We start from the raw sequence: 8,507 nt of genomic DNA, 5'->3' as shown, positions 1-8,507 counted from the left end.
TCTGTTATATACTTGATGATGTATTTATATTTCAGTGTTTTCAAAATTAAAAAAAAATACAAATTATTAGTAAGCAATAAATAATTAGTGGCTTGTTTATATTAAAAAGTCATGGCCCAACTATTACCCCGTCCACCGCAACGCACACGTCTTATCCCTTTCGCTCTTTATTTATTTATATTCTTTCTCTACCATCTCCTTCATCCTTTCTCTCTCTCTCCTTATCCTCTCCCCAGCCTCAGGCCCTCAGTGCCTTGCGCATGGCTGTCCGCCGGCCTCGGCGACCCGGTGGCTGACCTCGCGCATGGCCGTCCTCGCGCATGGGATTCCGAGGAGCTCCGTCCTCGCACATGGCCGTTCTCGCGCGACCCCGAGCTCGCTCGCCCGGCCGCCCTGCGCCATGAGCTCACGCCGGCACAGCTTCCCGCGCCGCCGTGCCTCCCTATACGCGCCTCCCCACACCACGCCTCCCTGCGCGCGCCCTCGGGGCAAATCCGACCGTGCCCACGGGAGGCCCCACGGAGGCAAGCGAGAGCCGGGCGAAGCTACCTTTTCTGGCTTCGTCTGACACTGCGCGCTGTGAGATCGGGATTTCAGGAGCTCCTCGCGAGAATCCCTTCGGTTTTGACGCGTTTGGTAGAAGGATCCGCAAAATAGCTCCGGGAGGCGGTAGAGAATCTCTACCAAACGGCCCCTTAAGCGGCGCGGCACCACGGATTGTGGATTAGAGAGTGCAACAGCCGGCGAGCGTGAAGCCAGACTACCGGAGCGTTGAGCGGGAGGCCGTCAGACCGTTTCCGACCACCACGACTCAAAATAAGACTCATTCAAAGGATCAATATCTATTTTTTCCTACTGTACCAACCAGATCTAAAAGACAACATTTTTTTTTAAATGAGTCTTTAGGAGAGAAGATATTATTTAGGTTATGTCTATTTTAGCACCTAAAATATATTTTTCACATAGATACTCTATTAAAAACTATACATTATGTTGGAGACCCATTTTAAATTTAGATTTAACAATAAGTATCCTATTGAAGACAGCCACGGACTGCTAGCTGCGTAGAACGGTTGGTCCCTAGGTGATTTTTTCTGAGAGAAGGTCCCTGGGTGATTCTCTTTATCCAATCGGAAGACAAGAAACAAGAGCAGTTCTCTAAATAGTACATCGAGCTGACATGTAGTAGAATCGTTAAAAAATATTTGAGAGCAGGGGGGGGGGGGGGGGGGGGGCATCGCCCAGTCTTGCCGACATATAGCTCCACCGATGCCTGCAACCACTTCGCATCGAACGCCCCCTTACTCGTATCAGATCCCACGCTAGCGAATCGCACTTGATAATCCGCGACTAGAGCCCTGCTCGGCTTACCCCATATTCGGCTTATTCGGCTTTTTTTTCAGTCGGAACAATGTTTTTCTCTCACAACAATTCAACCGGAACAATGTTTTCAGCCAGTTTCAGCCAAGTTTCAGACCAGCGAACGGGGCCTAGATCCCCATCCTAGTTGCGCCCCTGGCATCAAGCCCGCTGCGCTCCTTCCCTTGCCACGCCACGCTCCTTTCCCGTCGCGCCGCGCTTCTCCCCTTGCCGTGGTGCCATCCCTACCACACCCCCGTCCTCCACCGCGCTCTGTCTTGGCCGCGCCCCTTCCCCGTCCTAATGTCTCGTCTCCTCTGCAACATCCTTCCGATTATTACAACAAATACAGTATACTATTGAAACATACTTATATAGTCATTGCAACAACTAGATGAAACACATTAAACATGTGCCAGAAACACTGAAACATTTGGAACATAATTTGCAACATACGTCTAAAACAGATGAACACATGTGAAGCATACACTTGAACACATATGTGAGCCCTTGCAACATATGCAACATCAAATCTTTTTGCAACATTAAGATTAAACACATGAAACATATAGATGAAACGCGTGAAGCATACGCTTGAAACAACTAAAACACTTGAAACATATACTTACAACATACGTATATAGCCATTGCAACATACAGATGAAACACTTGAAAACAACTTTTGAAACACACCTGAAACAAAACATGGCAGCGCTGACAGCCATGGTCTACTTGGTGGGGAACTGCGGTAGCCATCAAGCGGCGCTCGGGTGCAGTGGAAAGGGTGGATGGCGACAGGCAAGCGGCCGGGCATCGTGAAGAACGCCGCGCCGGAGCAGTCATCGTGGACCACGCCGTATCGGCTCGAAAGAACTCGGCGGCGAGTGGTGAGTGACGGTGGGGAGACAGGAAAGCAGATGGCGGTGCTCGGGCGCAGTGCAGAACGTCGCTGCATTGCGGCCGCGGCGATGCGGGGGCGGAGAGTTGGTTCGAGAATGGATGGGAAAACAACAACGATTCGATAATAATGTGAGAGTGGCAATTTTGCGGATGACAATGTTGCCTGTTGAGCTGTTCGGGCGTCAGGGCCCACCAACACGCGTCTGGACAAAACGGGCGCTCCATCCACAGCATTATCGATCTCCAAAACACACTCTCTCGTAAGTGCACCGGAAAGCAATGACAATTTTGTATTTTAGGCCTTTTTGAAAACTATTTTTATAAATAGATATCTATGAAACTTTCTTTAAAAGGCAAAAGCGAAGGAAGGGTGCTCGTATACATGGAGGAGCATAATCCTAGAAGTGGAAACTTGGAAACATGGCATAATCTGGAGAATTGGGAATGGGCAGCAAATCAATATTTGGAGTGACCGAAACCTTCTGACCACAGTGGAAGAGTTGATAGACCCGACAACGGGACAGTGGGATGTTCAGCTACTGAACCAAACTTTTTGGGAGGAGGATATTCAGATCATTAGAGCAATACTAGTGCACGCTGAAATGGAATATGTGGTCGGCTGGCACTATGACAGTAAAGGACATTTCTCTGTAAAGTCGGCGTACAAAGCTCATAGAGCAGCTGAAAGCAGAAGACAAACAAAGAGGAAGAGCAAATGGAGCAGGTAATAGCGGTGGTGAATTGCTGCCTAGAGGCGAGGGAGTTCTGTTTTCTCTGTGATCAGGAGCCGGAATCAATTGATCATATCATCGCCAAGTGCCCGTTCACCAGAGAAGTTTGGTTTTACATCCTGCAAGCGATCGGTAAGCAGCTGCCGCAAGGAGCACCATCGACGATAAGCTGGTGGCGTCGTCTGCGAGCCTTAAGCAATGGCGAGCAACAAAAGGGCATGGACTCCTTGTTTGCACTGGAGTCATGGCAAATTTTGAAAGAGCGCAGATGCTTCAGAGGCGCGTAAACCAGAATCAGTGACTTCTTGCAAATCGATGGATTGATGCGGGAGCAAGAGGACTGGGAGCGCTAGCCAGCAGATCAATAGGCTGAGTTGATCCAGTTCCTGCCTCCTATTGGTTGTTCAGCTTTAAGATGTAGCACCAATGTAACCCCGGCAAGGCCGGTTTTATTTTCTAACTTAAACTCTCTTCTCTTAATGAAAATGTAACGCAATTCTCTTGCGTTTCCGAGAAAAAAAAATAAAGGTGGTGAATTTGACTTCTGGAAAAAATTATGGAATCGGGACTGCTCACCCAAGGTGAAACACTTCCTGTGGAGGCTAAGTCGTAACACATTAGCCATGAGGAAAGTGTTACAGCATAGGGGGATGCAACTAGACACAAGAAGAAGCTGAGTGTGTGGCAGGTTTGGTGAAGACGGCCGGCCATGTGTTGCTGAAATGAAAGGAAGTCAGGAAAATCTGGAGGGAGCTGAATTTAGAAGATGAGAGGTGCAGGCTGATTGGTGCGGGCTCAGCTAGGGAGATGATTGAAATGATGTTCACAATGACGGGCAAGAAACGGCTAACTGTGTATGCTGCTGTGGTTGTGGTTGAGTGAGCAAAACAAGTGGAGGGAGGGAGGAAGAAGAACTGATGCGCACAAATAGCAGCTTTCGTGACCGACCATTTTCAGGAGCCAGGCAAATTACCTGTGTTTTGTCAAAAATTCCTTAGCATAGGAAGTGGTGCGGGCCGGCACCTGGAGAGCTCAAACTTTAAGATTGGCGTTCATCCGATTATCACTCTTAGTTTGGCACTTACAACTTTACCAGATGAGAGAACTTTGAGTTCTTAATTTACCACATTTACGCATGTGGCACGCCACGCCAGCCCGACACTTTGACGTCCAGTCAGCATAGGCACGCGAAATGTCCTTGCTGCCCCTGGCCTGCTCCTCTCTCTCCATCTCTGACAACCAGGTCCTGCAGCTCCCTCTCACTGCCAGGTGGGCCCCACTCGTCAGCTTTGTCTTGCTGTCGTCGTCGGAGCCTTCGGATTCGCCGCGACATCCTCCTCGGCGGCCTGCTCTCGCCGGACGTCAGCGAGAGCACCTGCCTGAGCCGGTACCTCTCCTCGCTATACCGCAAGGCGTCGCCGCATTCGCCGTCGCCGTACCTCGTGTCGCGGCTGCGCAAGTACGAGGCGCTCCACCGCAGGTGCGGGCCTGGCATGCCCTTGTACGACAAGTCCGTGAGGCAGCTCGCCTCCGCCCACAACAATATGGGCCTCGCCGAGTGCAGCTACCTCGTGTGGACACCCGGCAACCACCTCAGCGACTGCATGGTCTCCATGGCGTCCGCCTTCCTCTACGCGCTGCTCACCCGCCACGTCTTCCTCGTCGACATGGCCAAGGACATGGCGGGCCTCTTCTGCGAGCCCTTCCCGGGCGCGTCCTGGGAGCTGCCCCCAGGCTTCCCCGTGCACAACCTCACGCAGCTCCACCGTGGCAGCGAGCATAGCTACGGGAGCCTGCTGGGCGCCAAGAAGATCAGCAATGACGACCTCGTCGGCGTGCGGACCGAGTCGCTGCCGTCGTACGCGTACCTCCACCTGGCGCACAACTACCAGCTGCCCAAACAGCGCTTTCTACAACGACGACCAGACCGTGCTGGGGAAGGTGAACTGGCTGCTGCTGCGCTCCGACCTCTACTTCGCGCCGGGGCTGTTCCTCATGACGCAGTTCGAGGACGAGCTCCGGTGGATGTTCCCGGCCACGGACACGGTGTTCCACCACATCGGAAGGTACCTGTTCCACCCGTCCAACAAGGTGTGGAAGATGATCTAGGGGTACTACATGTCTTACATGGCCAAGTTCGATGAGAAGATTGGGCTTCAGATCATGACCCTCGCCAGGAACCTCGTGTCGACGGAGGCGTACTTCAACCAGATCACGGCGTGCACGAGCCAGGAGAAGATCCTGCCCGAGGTAGATCCCAAAGTGGCGTCAAGTGAGCACGAGGCGGCTGCGACGTCGTCCAAGGCGGTGCTCGTCATCTTGGCGCAGCCGGAATACGCCGAGAGGCTCAAGTCCATGTACTACGAGCAGGCCACGGTGACCGGCAAGCATGTCAGCGTGCTGCAGCCACCGGGAGCCGGAAACTAGCCGCAGAACCACAAGGTGCTGGTGGAGATGTTCCTGCAGAGCTACTGCGACGTGTCCGTGGTGAGCGGGTGGTCAACGGTGGGCTACGTTGGGCACGGCCTCGCCAGGTTGAGCCCGTGGTTGCTACTGCCGCCGAGGAGGATCTCGCGAGGAGCTCCGCCGCCGCTTGGGAGCTCGCATGGGGAGCAGCTGCTCCACCAAGGACCCAGCTGTCGGGGATGGAGCTGGAAGACGAAGCTGACGAGTGGGGTCCACCTGGCAGTGAGAGGGAGCTGCAGGACCCGGTTGTCAGAGATGGAGAGAGAAGAGCAGGTCAGGGGCAGCAAGGACATTTCGCGTGCCTATGCTGATTGTGCGTCAACGTGTCGAGCTGGCGTGGCGTGCCACGTACGCAAATGTGGTAAATTAAGAACTTAAAGTTCTCTCATCTGGTAAAGTTGTAAGTGTCAAATTAAGAGTGATAATCGGATGAATGTCAATCTTAATAATGGTAAAAATATAAAAGCCCCGATTGAGGGTTGGGGCTTTGCTATTAGGCCTTCCACAGTCACAGTGTGAGAGTGCAGCCTCAAAAATAATGGGTCCCATACCTGAAAAGAAGGCGTCACTCTCTCGGGCTGCAGCGTGATGGCACTACTTGCCGGGCCCAGCACTGACACAATTTGTTCTTCTCCCTAAGCCTGAACACACATCGCAGCATGATTGGATGATAGAAATAAAATATACATTTTTACAAAGTTGGCACCGCAGCAACTACTTGCTCCGCTCCCAAAATTTCTGACATGTCCCAAAATTTCTGGTATGGGCATCACTTGCTGCAGCATGCGGAGTGACTCCCGAACCTTCTCTCTCGATTTCAAGCTTCACTCTAGCCTATTGTGGTGGGCCTTGAGCTGTCTTCTACACTGACACCTATTGCGGAATTTAAACTCAAAATAAGTCTTCAACACAATACATATAGCCTCCAACAGAGTATTTATATGAAGAACTATTTCAGGTGTCAGGAGAGGCATAACCCAAATCTGAGTATCATCTCTCACAAAAACCTATTTATAGAAATAATTGTCTTTTGGGTCTTGTTGTTGGAGCAGACAAAAAATATGTATTGAACCATTTGCCTATAGCGCTACCTAAAGGAGGAATGAGTCTTGTATTTTGGGTCGCGGTTGTTGGAGACAGTCTTAGGCTCCGTTCGGCTTACCCCATATCCGATTTGTTCGGCTTCTTTTTTTAGCCAGAACAGTGTTTTCTCGCACAACATTTCAGCAAGAACAGTATTTTTAGCCAATTTCAGCTAAGATTCAGCAAGACAAACGGGGCCTTAGAGATTATAGTGGTCGTGTTCTAAAATCTGGAGCTGGACGAGAAGATTTCCTTCTGGACTCTTTTCCACGCTGAACTGCTTGGTTGCCTAGCCGGGTTACAGACAGCCGAGAAGAGAAAGGAGGAGGAAGAAGAAGAGAAAAGAAACCCATAGAGCTATATAATTATATATTTCTAAAATATATACAATTTTTCTTATGGCTGCTATAGCATAACAGATTACTAACAAGGGACAATCTAACGAAGAGAAGGGATGTCAATGACCCAACTTGTCTTTTCTGTTCTGACCGGGAATCCATTTCACATCTGTTTTTTTGAATGTTGTGTAGCTATAAATGTGTGGAAGCTTGTCTCTAAGGTTTGATGTGTGGATGTTGGCTATGAGTCCGTAGAGAAATATTGGATTGCTAATAAGAAGCATGTGATATCTAATGTTGTTTCTTTTGCTGTATTATGGTCTTTGTGGAAACTAAGAAATGAGCTGTGCTTTCAGGGAGTGGTTTGGTTGGGAGTGAAGATAGTGTTGATCCGGGTCTCAAGAATGCTAAGAAGGTGGTTGCCGTTGTACAAGCAGGAAGTTGGAAGAGCTGGTCTACAAGCTGGAAGGTTACCACGTCGTCCGGCGCAGATCGAGTGAAAGGAGGAGATTACACTGGCTTCGTCATCACAGTTGGATCCACTGGGTGCTCAGTCTTTAACCGATGCCATGAGCAACTTGGCTAGCTTGTGTTTGGTTCAGTGATTTTGTGCGGGAGCGCCGAACTTTGTCTGAACTCGATGGTTTTGCTTTTTGAAATACAAAAGCAGGGGAGACTGTCTAAAAAAATACTTCTAAGATATTCAGTTTTTTTAGCTGGGTCCCATATTCGTCGACGCTACTGTCAATGCCCGATATACAAATATTCTTGCATATAATTTTCAAAAAGAAATATTCTTGCATATATATTGTGTATATATAATTTCATAGTCAAGAGATTCTCTGCGATGAAATCCACCCACATTTCATTATTCGATCACCAAACATTGTTATTGTTAGTCATCATTGACAATCTCCCAAAATAATAGATAATAAAATTAACCGGAGACTAAGGAAAACTATTCGCTGACCATTCTAACGTTCTGCAACAAGCAATTGTTTAGTGACAAGTCACAGGCCAAAGCTTGGACTCCCACTACGTAACATTCTAAATCATTTACTAAAACATGTCATGAGCATTATATTTATGTGTTAAGTGCATATGATAAAGTGTGTAGATCAATTTCTTGTAACATAAAATGACTAATAAAAATGTTAAACGAAAGTTGATTCAATAGCCCATGTATATCAAGTAGAGTTTAAAACTAATTTTTATTGAACAAAAATGCTATAGAACATATATGTGGTGCTTAAATAAAGATTGAAATATAAACTTTGTAGATGATAATGAAATACTTGCTGTAGAAAAATAATATTGTTAGCCAACATTTCTAATAGCCTAGAAATGCAATTTGAAATCAAGTTCAGCTCAAAAGACAGAATATTTTCAAGTATGTTGACAGTCAGACAATGCCATGTTTAGCAATTTATTTTGCGAAATCGGGTTAAAAAAATTTGTCATGTGTTAGCTCGGTTTGGTAGCCTCATATGCCATCTTGAGTATGGTGAAAATAATTAAGGTTCAGAAGCAACCTTTTAGTTTTTATAGGCGCTTTAAAATTCGTGCACGACACGATCTCGGGTTGGTTGGCCGCATAGGCGCGGTCACCACGCTCGAGCGTTCGGCGTCG

At 48.5% G+C, this 8,507-nt stretch overlaps 1 pseudogene; it reads left to right on the top strand.

Moving 5' to 3' along the window:
- Positions 1-2,861: 2,861 nt before the first annotated feature.
- On the top strand, positions 2,862-7,463 carry LOC136530725 (probable fucosyltransferase 7; annotated as a pseudogene).
- The last annotated feature ends 1,044 nt before the right edge of the window (positions 7,464-8,507 follow it).

The sequence above is a fragment of the Miscanthus floridulus genome, unplaced genomic scaffold (assembly GCF_019320115.1).
Source record: "Miscanthus floridulus cultivar M001 unplaced genomic scaffold, ASM1932011v1 fs_187_1_2, whole genome shotgun sequence".
Taxonomy (NCBI): Eukaryota; Viridiplantae; Streptophyta; class Magnoliopsida; order Poales; family Poaceae; genus Miscanthus; species Miscanthus floridulus.
The sequence above is the reverse complement of the archived record's forward strand: the minus strand, read 5'-3'. Positions and strand labels throughout refer to the sequence as shown.